At 40.9% G+C, this 13,416-nt stretch overlaps 1 protein-coding gene across 1 annotated transcript in view; it reads left to right on the top strand.

Moving 5' to 3' along the window:
• Positions 1-13,416, top strand: part of LOC139718295 (uncharacterized) — a 132,661-nt gene that overhangs the window by 72,356 nt on the left and 46,889 nt on the right. The gene's annotated exons all lie outside the window — the stretch shown is intronic.

Here is a 13,416-nt window from a genome sequence, read left to right as displayed (position 1 = left end):
GCACGCATGATGATGATGATGATGTATGTAATGACAGTGATAGTGAAGATAAGGTGTGTGTACTCATTTTCTGTCGTTATTTAGCATGTTTGATTGTGTGTCTGTGTTTGGGCATCGGGGAAAAAAAAAAGGGGGGGGGGAAATGAAATACAATCTTGCGCAGATGGATTTGCCAAACAGGATGAAACTGCCAGTATCACATTACAGATGCTTATCAGTTTATAAGGCTGAAGTGTAATTGTAGTTGACGTGCATCACTCGGGTTCCAGTTGAACACGACACCTAATGCGCTAATGGTGGTCAAATGTGATTAAACTATTGCCAGAGGCCAGCCGTTTGTCTCAAACGGAGAAGCTGCAACACGAGGCAGGCTGCAGTATACAAAGACTGATGTGGATGTGCGGAGCGCTCGCTGCCTATTATTGAAGTGTAACTGGCGGCATTCGATAAAATGTCAGTGCCCACTTAGACGGATTTAAGCTGGATACGGGCCCCGGATGATGTGGCAAGTTCATGCGGTGACACTGCTATATCATGACAGCATGGGCTTGCTAAACCGACGCCGAGCCATTTTCAAAGGCACTTCGCTCCGCAGGCCCAAACAGCCAAAGCCCTATTTGAAAGCGAGGCCGATAGAATTTCTTCCTTTTTTTAACTGTCTTTCCGACGTTTTCTATCGTCTCTTCAATTGCTTCTCATCCATCGCGTCCGACTGTCCGCATCTATCAGGGTTTCTCTTCTTCTGTAACCATAGTAACCTGTGTCCGACTCATCTTTTACCTCACCTTACCTCATCTTCCTCTTTCTCGGTCTCTTCATGGTCCTTTTCTTTCCATTTTTTACGTCTCCTCCATATATCACTCTTTATTCACAAATTAACCTCCAGCGCTCTCTGATTGTATTTCTAATATTGACATTGATAACTGTGATGCTATACGTAAATGTATCTTGAGCGCGATGACATCATATTAACTTGTGCAGTGCCATCTATATATGCCGTACGAAATTCCATTTAGAATATATGTATAATTCACTGTAATGGAGAGTATGAGGATCACTACGTATACTAGCTTATGGATTGTGTACACTTATCTCGATTACTCCTTACGTCTTTTGGACCTAGCGTGTTAACATTTCTTCCCTCTTAGACATCTCTTCACATTAGGTACATCGCATGAAAAACATGAGATGGATTCTTTTTTTTCCCTTCACATCAACTGCAAGTACACGCGACAGTTCTATCTATCTGTCCATCCAACACGTTTTTTTTTCTTCTCCTTCAAAGTCGTCAAATTGTTTTTAAATTGTTCCCCGCTGAGTGCTGTATAGTTTTAGATCACACGCTCTAGCAATATGAATGTCTTGTGAGGGATATTAACGAAACTACTGGACCAGCAAAGACTACTGTATGTCAAATGCAGTATAATCATTATATACGCTTGTGAAAATTTTTCTCGCTAATTCAGTATCACGTCTCCCGGTTTGTACTAAAGATAGGGGGCGACAAGACGGTAGGCAAGTCAAATTGAAAGCCTGTCACTAGCATCCATAAAGTTTTCAAGAATCGCACATCCCCACGAGCTATACGGGTGTTGATCATCGATCAGCGCGGGAAAGGACAAACATTACCCGCCATCAGTCACGTCTGATGGCAATACACTGAGACCGAAGATAATTCAGCGCCATCTTTGCTCAGTCACCCTAAACTGGCCTTTCATGTTTACAGACATTTACAAAACTATGCATTAGGAGGGTACGACTGCATCATTCCTTTGGAATATAAACAATTATGTTCAACCAGATGGAGCCTGTTTTTTCATATCTACTGATGATCAGATTCACACAGGTTTACTCCGCGGATACAGTCATACATTTATACACGTATAATACATCATACAGCTCTCCACTTGTTATACAAGAGCGAAATGTTATTACGCTTGTATACAAGATGAAATGACTTGAAGTCAATGCGGTAAGATTAGATAGCGCAAGGGAGCACAAAGCCCAGCACTAAGACACCTCTATAGTGATCAAACACATGGAGAATTCTTACTTTCTTTACTCTTATAGAGTATAAAATGACAGCAACAAAATGACTATCACTGCTACTAGTATTATAAACATCGTACATTTGCAGACACAAATAAAGCGACATAACTACGTGCACCTTTAACAAAAGATGTGACATACATTTGTAATGTTTATCAAAAGGAAAAGGAAGCACAAGATTATTGTCGAGATCGTTACGTTACTAACGTGCAATGATCATTGATCACGCGCGCGCGCGCGCGCACACACACACACACATACACACAGACGCACATACACACAGATATGCTCTTGGCAAAAAAAAAAAATGAAGAAGAAAGTTTGGCTGCTAAAGAAAGCATACTGTATACGTAATACCTGAAGGAAACCTAAAAACCCACCAAAAGCCAGTCCGCCAGTATTGTATTCGCTTGGAGTTCTGCCTCGTGGCGACGGGGTCCCCTCTCCCTCCCCCCTTGTACTAGTATATTGATGCGCTTTAAAACAAGACAAATAGGGCCTGCTCTTGCCTCTGGAACCACGGTCCGTCAAACATCCAAGATATACGCCCTCACTCGCAACTCATGCAAACAACTACACATGCTTGAAGTTAAGTCATATTATTGCCCATAGGTACCGGTTGCCACAGCAACCACAATAGCTCCATGGGAAAGTTTTGAGGTATAGACATACTTCGATTTTTGCCCAAGTAGCGACGATTTTTCTTCCCGCGAACCTTGATAATCAACCACCGTCCACCACGTCCAAACCGCCAAGGTTTGGGTTCACTCCACCACCCATTCATCATTCTCTGCGATATTTGTCTTGTTTAACCTCCCCTCCTCCTACTTTTATTTTCTTGTAGAGATGGGAAAGAGAGGTGGGTATACCCCCCCCCCCCCCCCCCTCCTCATAGACGTGAAGCGAAGTGTCCCACTTTTTCTCGGGGGAGTATCTCTTTCTCAACATGTGGTTGGTCTGTTGTGCCTCTCCGTGTCCTCTTGCGTCAATCGCTCAATTAAGCAAAGGGTGCAAAGGAATTTTCTTCAGCGATACTGGTATAGGAGAGCGCTTGGGTGGCTGACACCCACACTTCTTGGCGGTTTGCGCAGCTGTACAACCCGCGAGTTTCCCTGGCCAAAATCCACCCCCATGGCGGGTGATTAGGTGGCGATGAAACAAACAAACTCAATAGCACTATCATACCATGAGGTACATCAGAAAAAGAAACCGATGAGAAGAAATCAATCTGGATTCCTCGGCGTTCTGTTTCCAGGCAAGCTTTTCCAGCTGCGAGAGATCACGACTCAATCAATATCTTCATGAAAGAAATGACTTGGGAGATCTCAAAGATCTCGCTCCAATCATTCGGGACAGACATTAGATCGTTTCTTACGATGGTCGTGCGCGGAGAAAGAGAAATAAACACGGATGAAGACAGGAAATGAAAAAGAAATAACGCTAATATTTTCAAAGGGAAATGCAAAGGCAGAGGAAAGCATTAATTGGACGACACAGCATCGGGTAAAACACTGCGCATCTTTATAACGTTCCTCACGATTCCTTCAAATTTTGATCGTTTGTTCTTCTTCAGTGCTAGAATCACACGAAATGTTTTAAAGCCCAGGGATATAAAGCAGAGGTAAAAATTAACAACAAAAGAAAATCAGAGGGAATGCACGCCATCGATTAGGTTGGATGGCCGATGATGACGATTTCATTTCTTTCTTTTTTTTTCGCGAGAGAGGTCAGTGGTTCGCAGGAGCTTGTCTAATGCCCGGTGGTCACTTTCAAAGACCCCCCCCCCCATAATCTTACACCCTATTTCCCCAATGTCGTCCACTCTGTCCCTCTCTTTTCATTCTTTGCAAACCCTGTTTCTTTGTTGTTGTGATGATGTTGTTGTTGTTTTGAACACAGCTTGCTCAAACAGAGACACGCGCCTCATTTTTGTTATCATTTTCGGATAGTTAGTTACGATTACAAATTTAAGTTACAAAGTTACAATTACAAAGTTAGAATATACACGCATTCGGGAAGTAACCATGGCATAAACTGCACGAGGAAGGATGAGTAAGACAATTGTTGTTTATTATATATATAAAAATGTATATATATACATATATGTATATATATATATATGTTATGTATATACATATATACATTATATATAATATATGTGTGTGTGTGTGTGTGTGTGCGCGCGCGCATGTGTGTACGTGTATATTTTTTTCAAAACATTGCCGATTGTATATTGTGTTTATACATTCAAAATGAATGTTTTTGTTATGTGAAATCATAGAAATCAATTCATAAAGATTACTGAAAAACAAATAAAAAGTATTTTTTCGTATTAACCTGTTCCTTGTTTTTCTGCTTTCTTCCTCATCTATTTCATTACTTTGTGCCTTGCTGTTTACCGTATTTGCGGTTAAAGGAGGCTGTAATATCGACTAAATGACAGTTTAAATCATCGTCCATGACATTTTCTCCTTCCATTATTTTCTTTCTAATTGTGTTTCCTTTTTCGCTCTTTCGTTTTGTTTTTGTTTTTGTTCTCTATACACCTCTATTTGCCTCACATTGCGGCTTTGTCATATCCTGTGTGATGACTTTGTCTTGTTTTGTCTTGTCACTCTGTTTTAGCGTTACGAACCATTCGACTCTGTTTACATAATCTGGAAAAGACATGACCATTGCGGTTTGATGGCCATTAGTACTGCAAGGATGCATTGCATACGAACAACCAAACTACGCCATTTGAGAGAGAAAAAGAAAGAGAAAGAGAGGAAGAGAGAGAGATGAGTTGGTCGCTAATGTTATTAGATGTCTTACAATTTGATCAAGTTGGATTCTGTGCAGAGCACAGATCCAAAAATAAACAGAACAAGAGAACACAAAACAACGTGAGGCACTTACACATGAGTATGTCCCTTCATATCACTGTAAAATAATGAAATCAGTTTTTCTCTCGGAAAATGACAAAAAGAAAAACATAACATGACAAAATAAGAGTAGGGATATATGCTTTTTTATGATTAGAACGCCCTACATAATCAATATATTTTTTGAAGAGTAAAAACAAAAACGAAAAAGATCCTCATCTTGATTTGCAGAAATGTTTACAGTTTTGTCACTTTAATACATGTTGACATCAGCTGATAATATGTATTTGATTGGAGAGTTTTGGTCTTCATTGGGATTTTGAAGTAGCAAACCGTGAGCCGAAAAATTAGGGCCAGCTGGATGTATCATATTTCTCGTAAAACTGCATCATTTCATTCAAATGTGACATAAGAAGCCTGATTAATTTTCTTCACAATGACAACTCACTTGTTTACATTAAATTGCATTCCTATAATGCACAGTATGACTGAGTATGAGGAAAGATCAAATGTGAAATATTGCAAAATGGAGCACACGTGTTATGTCAAACAGTATAACCTCCATTTGTTTTGTCTTTTTAGGGAAGGCATGTGCTTGAAAAGAATGCGTTGTGGGATTATCAGTAGATTCCAGGCTTCATCCATAAGTTTAAACCTGCAGTAGTATCTGCAAATTGAAATTAAACATAAAGGCTGACCAAGCAAGCATTTAATATTTAGGAAATGGGAGTTTTTGATTAATTTCTGCATTTCTTGTTACAGTAGCCTTTTTTCTTCGAAACAGTACATTTTCAGTAACAGAATTGTTGCGACTTTTCACTTTTGATCTTTTTCCTTTAATACTCAGCTGTTTTGCACATTCCAGGAACACCCGATCATATAGCAAGTGAGGTGTCATTTTAGAAATAATTGATCAGGATTTCTTATGATGTCATATCTAATGAAGATTGGTATAAGAGAAATACAATATATTAAACTTTGTTTGCAGAACATATTTCTAGGGGTATAGTGATGCATGCTGTAATGTATCCAACTAGTCTTTGACTAATGTAGAGCTGTCTCGCAAGCTATTGCAGTGTGTAAGCGTCTAATTGTAGCATCATTATATGATGACTAAATCAACCAAACAAACATACACACACACACACACGCACACACATCCAAACACACACACACACACACACACACACACACACACACACACACACACACACACACAAACGATCCCATGCCTGCATGACGTATTCCGGGGCTTGGTCATATCGACTTTTTTTTCCCTAACAGCAGGAAAGTTTTGTAAAGTTCCATATAGGTCAAGTTCGCTAAAACTTAATAACATGCCTGATTCTCTCCTACGCTGTCCCTTTTGCAATATCCTTTTTCATTTCCACTATTTCTCCCTATGCCATGTTTTCACCAACCCGCCGGTTTGCCGCCCTTTCTCCCCTGTTCCTTCTCTTGTGCAAAGGGCGTGGGCAGACCCCACCGCCGACATGGGATTTTTGTTTTGCTTTTTTGCCCACTCAACGCCACGGTACCCTTTGCAGATGCGGTGCTAGATATCCAAACATTCCGCCGTGACCTTATTCCTAGTGATTAACTGTCACTGGAAATGTCGACCCACCTTCCGCCTGATGAGATTTTGAGAGAAAATTGAATGCTCCGCGCAAAATTGCGCGCCTCATCAGGAGATCTCAACCGATTAACTTTTTTTATATAACGAATAACCCACAAATCTGATCTTTCGTATGAATTTACTCGTCAGCGCAAAGACGACTCCGATGTTTACGCGGTTAGCTGCGCTTGCTGCCGATAAACAACCCTTTGACACTGCGGTTTCTGTATGACATCACTTTGAAGTACAATAAACAAACAAACAAACAAACAAACAATCGAACAAGCAAACAAACAAAAACAAAAACTTCAGAGAGGCTTTCTGATTAAAGTATCATATGAATCATGACTGTAATTTCAAAACAGCACGAATAAAAGTATCCTCTCTTGCGGTGTAAGCCGACAGCATATACAATCATCAATAATAATTGCACAGTGGCTATAGTCTAGATAGTTGCTAGAAGATAAGATGCGGATTTTAAAAGACCATTAGAAAATCTGGAGTCCGAATTCAAACACCTATTTAAGAAAAATAGTAAGATATTTGTCACTCACTCGCAGGTGACATGCATTCTTGTAGTTAATTCCCCATACCGTAATCGAACTTCTAATTTTTCATTCTCCCGCTTGCGCCGATCAAAACGATGAAATTGTCAAGACATCTATTTCGTATAGGAAGATCCATTTATTATGCGTGATGAGCAGGCCATTGCTGAATGCAGTCTTCCACTATATTGATCCATTTGTTTTCCCCACAGCTGTGGCTGGTTACTGCTGCTTTGGGATCTACCGTAGATTACACCCTTTATGGGCTTCTCAGAACCACAAAGAGTCCGTGGGTGTCGTGTTATTCTAGGCCGTATTGCCATGTTTATCGAGGCTTGACTTTTAATGACACGGAAAAGTTCACATGGTGGGCGCAAAAAAGGATAAGGCTCTTTCGGTCTTCCCTGCCCAATCTCCCTCCCCCTCCCCCCCCCCCCCCCTCTCTCTCTCTCTCTGTCTCTACCCCCCCCCCTTGTGTTGAACTCTTTCTTCTCGCTGCATCACAGACTTGCTATTCTTGTTTCCACAAACTGTCATGCTCTTCGCTGATTAACTTTACTGGTGAACGATGATTTGGAAAATATGGTTTACGCACTATTAACAGCGGGTGTGTATTGTATGCGCCTAAAACCAAATGTGTGCACGCGCACACCTGCTTTAATATGGCATCATAGTCTAGTTTGTCCCACCAGCGTAGTGTTCTCAGTTGCTTGACTTAATTCCCCTTCTCACTCTTGCGATTAATGATTTTATTCAAGAGGATGACGGTAAATTCTAGCGACGATTAGATCGCACTCTTATTGCCTTAACTAGTGCAAAGTGCACTTCACAAAATGGCAGTGAGAAAAAAATAAAAGAGAAATGAGGTGCATAATTACAGTGTCTAGCTACATTCCTGAGGTTAGGCAAAGAAACACTGAGGGGGAAAAAAAGGAAAGGAAGGCAAAGCAAAGTACGTAATTGTTGTCATTCTCTATTGCCTACAAATTCTCGCTTTGGTTTGTGAGGAACGAATTCAACTTGAGCAAATTGAGTTCGCAAAACAAATTTGTATCGAAGACATTGGATCGGAGGTACCCAGTAGTCTCCCGTTACAGCCGTTCTGCTCGCTTCATGGAGATGCGCCGCGATATTGCAGTCGTGATGTTGCCGATCTATGAATGTGTGTGTGTACGCACACACACAAATACACACATATTATTTTGGTATACAGATGAATTATACGCAATTAGTAGTAATTACATAGAGAACGTTAATTACATGCAACACATTTGCACGACCAACAAAATAACATCAGCAGGACAGAAATACACGTAGGCCTACACTGCATGAGAGAACTTTCATTGATGCCAACACAGTCGTAGAAGTTGCTTCTCTGCAGGAGGAAGGAGAAGAAAACCCCCCACAAAACAGGGCTGTACGTTGGAGACTAGGCAATGTCACCTGCAGGATTTCCTCTCGTCTTGATTCAATCACAGAGCTGCGATTTGGGCGCCACGATTTGATATGAGAGAAGCACCCTTCGGGCTAGAGCAACATAATTACTTCCGCCATCTTGCCCGCAAAAAAAAAGAAAGAAAGAAAAGAAAAAACCGATACAATACACAAGGACTGTGAAGTGTGTGTGTGTGTGTGTGTGTGTGTGTGTGTGTGTGTGTGTGTGTGTGTGTGTGTGTGTGTGTGTGTGTGTGGCCGGGGGGGGGGGGGGGAGGGGGAGGTGGACGGGTGTAAGGGGTGATGGGAGGCATTTGAAACGGCGCGCAATTTTGTTTCCAAAATATCGTCCAATTTGTGCCAGGGCGCTAATCGCCATCATTAGTATGGGTCATCGCCAGTATAGAGAGGGGGAGAGAGATCTGTTAGTGCTATTACAGGGTTTGTGCTTGCTATTAACTAGAAGTGGAACTGTATACTGGGACATGATATGAACAGAAGGAGGTCTAATAATGTCAGTAAAAGTAACAGCAACATCGATTGACACAGAATTGATGGTAATGATGCATAGTTGTAAAAAAAAAAAATAGCAATGTTCATGGACACAAGGTAATGTTCATAGTCACATGAATAGAAATGATGATAAATTATTACAATCATAGAAAAGAAATTCGCCTAGAGGACTTTTTTTTGGTAGACCACGTCTACATGCATCATTTCCTATATTATATATTATGTAATCTGTAGTAAAGGAGAGATGTGGGAGAAGAACATGGACACAGACTGAAGAGTAGGAGACGAAAAAAGAGAAGAATAAGCGACAAGAGGATGAACATACATTTGACTCTTGTTCCTTTTTCCTCTGAACGAAAATCTCCCTACTGGAGTATGATGGGTAATTTTACTGGGAAGGCTACATAATCATTGCGTGATTCTCTTCACCAAAAATAGTGTGTCACTGATGATGCTAATCGCGTCGATAATTCTACGAAAACAAAGGTATCTCGCTAATTTCTATTGTTCGAAAACTGTCATTTTCTTTCTTCGTCTGAACTTTAACGAGCTAAATTTTATTGATGCCATTTAAGAGAAAGAGAACAATAGCTCCCATGACGGCTTTTGTTGGGGTTTTTTAACAGAAAACAAAGGAAATATAAAGCGAGTCGAAATGACAGGACACACCAGACCAGGAGAATTATATTAAGGGAGAGGGGGGCAGAAAAAGAGCCACGAGGTTGGTGACGGAGGGGGTGGGGGGGGGGGGGTTGGAGGGAGAAAGAGAATGGTGGAGGAAGAGGGAAGGGGGAACCAAGTAGACATTCTCAGATCCTCGGTATATCTGTCTCGTCCATGCTTCTTTAACCGAGTAAGATTAAAGCAAGAGGGATGAAGTTGTATCCCACCTCCACAATCATCCCCATACACCTGCGTGCATCCCCCCGAAGAATCATCCGATGATAACTGAAATGAACCAGCAACGCTCTTGGACGACGTTCTCATACAGTAATTGTCGGGAATGCAATCGGATGTTTTCCACGTGCACAATAGACGAATGCTCCAAAGTCATGCTGGGAATCGACTTCAAAGTTGTCTTCTTCTTCTTTTTTATTTATTTATTTTGTTCTTCACAATCATAATGGTGTTTGTTTCAGCAGTTTCTGCACACTCCTTAGACACAACACCAATAGACTGACTGAACACTTCTTCTGTAGGATTTGTTAATTGCCAAAGTTCTGATGGCTCTGCGGCACACATTTTTTTCCTTTTTTTTTTTTTTTTTGGGGGGGGGGGGGGGGGGCTGTCCACGTAAGCGCCTTGAAATTGGTCGTTACTTGCCGCCAGAAGCAGACTGTGGCCTCTCCGGCTCTCCATTTGGAAATGACGAACAACGCACCATTCGTTTGTGTCAATACGAAAAGGAGGGAGGTATACGTGTGCAGATTGCTTTGGCGAACTGCCCTCAAAGCGCCTCTTACCGTCGACTTATGGCCGATGTATCGGAGCAATAAACACGGCTGCCTTAATGGGTATTTACATGAAACAAGGTTAATGAAATCGACATTCATTTGCCGAGCAATATCCCAGATATATCTGCGTCTCCGCTGTGTGATTACTGATTGTGTTGTGATGCCTGTTGGCCCTACAACATGATCAACGGCATCTGCTCATTCAATAACGGGAACCGAGGAAAGTGGTTTTTTTCTGTGAGTATGTCTGTGTGTGTGTGTGTGTGTGTGTGTGTGTGTGTGTGTGTGTGTGTGTGTGTGTGTGTGTGTGTTTGTGTGCTCGTAGTTTGTGTCAATACTTCCCCTCCCCCCTGAAAGAATCTCCGGCTGAAAACTCGAAAGTCATGTTTTCTTTTTAAAGCATGTGTCTTCGACACGACCATTTTTTGCTCCACTTTGGATGAGCAGAGGAAATAATATTATTGGGAGTATTAAATAATGGAAACATTTGCCACACTGCATTACTCAAAAGGACCAAGCATGCACGCACATGACATTACTTTACCTACCCCTGTCGTCATCATGTGGTTCGCATGGCTTTCTCCGATATCATTCACCGGTATTAAATCACGGATAACTTTACCTCGCAGCATATAGCCACCTGGTGTCATTTAATTTGATTCGTCAACAAGGTGATCAGTCAGCCTGTCCAGACGAGACTGTCAGTACGACTGCAGGCTATAAGACTGATTGTTTTATATACGTTGATATTGAGGCACTCTGCAAGAAAGTAGCCAACGACTCCAACGACCTTATGGGGAGGGGGGACTTGCTTAACTCCTTGCGTGCCACATTACTTTCCTGTTCGTAGGTTTGTGTGTGAAATATGTGTGTATTTCACTCATTGGCGCCGAGAGAGTTAAAGTGCAGAATCAATTGCATTCCATGTATTCATATCCTGTATCTTTATGATGAAGATACCGGCAAAACACAATAATGACAGTAAACAACTGTCTTCATAGTTCAATGCTGTTAATAAAATTGTATATCCGCTGCGACGAATCCCCCTTCTCACAACAATCCCATCCGAACATTAGAAGAGACACTGGTGGATCCATTCAGAATGTCAAGACAATCGTCTTTGGAACATTTTGTTTATCATGATGGCGTCGTGTTCTACCATTGAACAAGAATGCTGGACATGTGATTTTTGTCTTGTTGGTGTAGCAAATCCACTGTCCATGTAGCGAATTGCGGCATAATTAGAGGATATTTGCAAAGCATAGTTCGTAAACATCCTGTTCACTAATGTGTGTACGTCTGTGTGTGTCCGTTTGTCATGGTCTGTGTGTGTATGACATGACTGTGTACGTGGTGTATGTGTGTGTAGACACTTTCCTTCAATGGCATTATTTACCATTTGCAGATGAAACAAAAACCCAGCTTTTGTGCTTCAAAATAGTTCTTAAATGTGAGTTAGGGATAGAAACAACCAATGTAAAAAATGTTATTCAGTATATATAAATCAACGTTAAAGTATTGTTAAATACACCAAATTTGAACAATAGTTATAATGAAATTGTTTCGAGACTAAACCGTCGGTACAGTAATGGTTTATTCAGAAAAATAGTGATATCTCTTTATATTCTAAGCCTTAATGCATATTTTTTATATGCTGTTTTGTGAAATAACTGACCTACAACTGCTCCCAATGGTAAACAATACCTTTAATGACTGTCACGCTGTCAATTTTTTTCGACGGATGCAACTTTGCAGCAGCAAGCAACCTCGTAATCAATTCGCTCCTTTTCTTGTCCACGTCCTCGAATGCTTTCAATGGCTGTCTACATATGATATGAACGTACTAATTCGTCTTCTCACGTTGGCCTCGTTCCTTTCTTCCGGGGAGTGACTGCGGCTTTCTAGACTTTCCGTTAATGGATGTCACGTGTAACAAGATCTCATTGCTCTATCAATGGTGTATTTTTTTTCTTGTCATACGTCCTAAAAACATACTGTCAAAACCTTTGCCTTATACACCAATGGCTGTGGATTCTATTTCTTTGACTACGCCTTGCAACCGTTAACCCGCTGTGTGCCTCATTAATGTTCTGTATATAGGGTTGTGTGTGAAATTTTTACGCATTTGACTCATTGACATAGACATGGTTAAATGGCTTCCCATACAGTTCTTGCTTGAGGATAAAAGATCACCGGATCCTGAATGTCGTGAATAGGACTGGTGTAGCGTAATATGCAACGGCCTGGTTGAATTTTGAGCTGTAGTGAGCAAATCATATGAAATTCTTTATGTCATCTCACTTTACAGTTAAAAGGTATGTTAAAATGCGAATGTGTCTATCACTTCCGCGTTTAGTTATAACTCATTCTTCCTACATCATTCTGTCTCGAGATTCATTTTGTTTGCATAGTTTTCATGAACCTTGCAGTGCTATACGTAATACTTATTTTGGCATGCAATATCGAGTCGTAGGCCTACCTCTCTGTTTTTCCTAATATCAAGAAAACAGACAAACAAACAAACAAAAATGCTAAATACAATTGAATAAAATGTCAAAGTTGGCGACCTTGGGTCCGTTACATGAATTCATCATACAAAAGTCTTTACATAAATCTCAGATGGGCCAAAGTCGCTTCGGTATATGTAGCTATGAGAGACTTTCAAAGAAAAGTAAAAAGCCATTTCATGACGTCTCTCATAAGTGTGCCTTATGAGCAAAATGCAAAAAGTCTCTCACAAGACTTTCATGAAACGGACCCCAGGACTGTTATGTCGAGATCACCAACAACTACAGACAAGTTGGAAACATGCTTCATACACTCCATGACAACCGACCACCTTACACTTAACTTCAGTGAACACTAACTTGTCTCTTTCGTATAACTGAAATTGAAATCAACTTGTGTGCGTGCGTGTGTGAACGACTATGTGTGTGTGTGTG

The sequence above is a fragment of the Diadema antillarum genome, unplaced genomic scaffold (genome assembly GCF_040938485.1).
Source record: "Diadema antillarum isolate AM-2024a unplaced genomic scaffold, OU_Dant_1.0 scf00000092, whole genome shotgun sequence".
Lineage (NCBI taxonomy): Eukaryota > Metazoa > Echinodermata > Echinoidea > Diadematoida > Diadematidae > Diadema > Diadema antillarum.
Note: the sequence above shows the minus strand (reverse complement) of the source record. Positions and strands in the feature narration are given on the sequence as shown.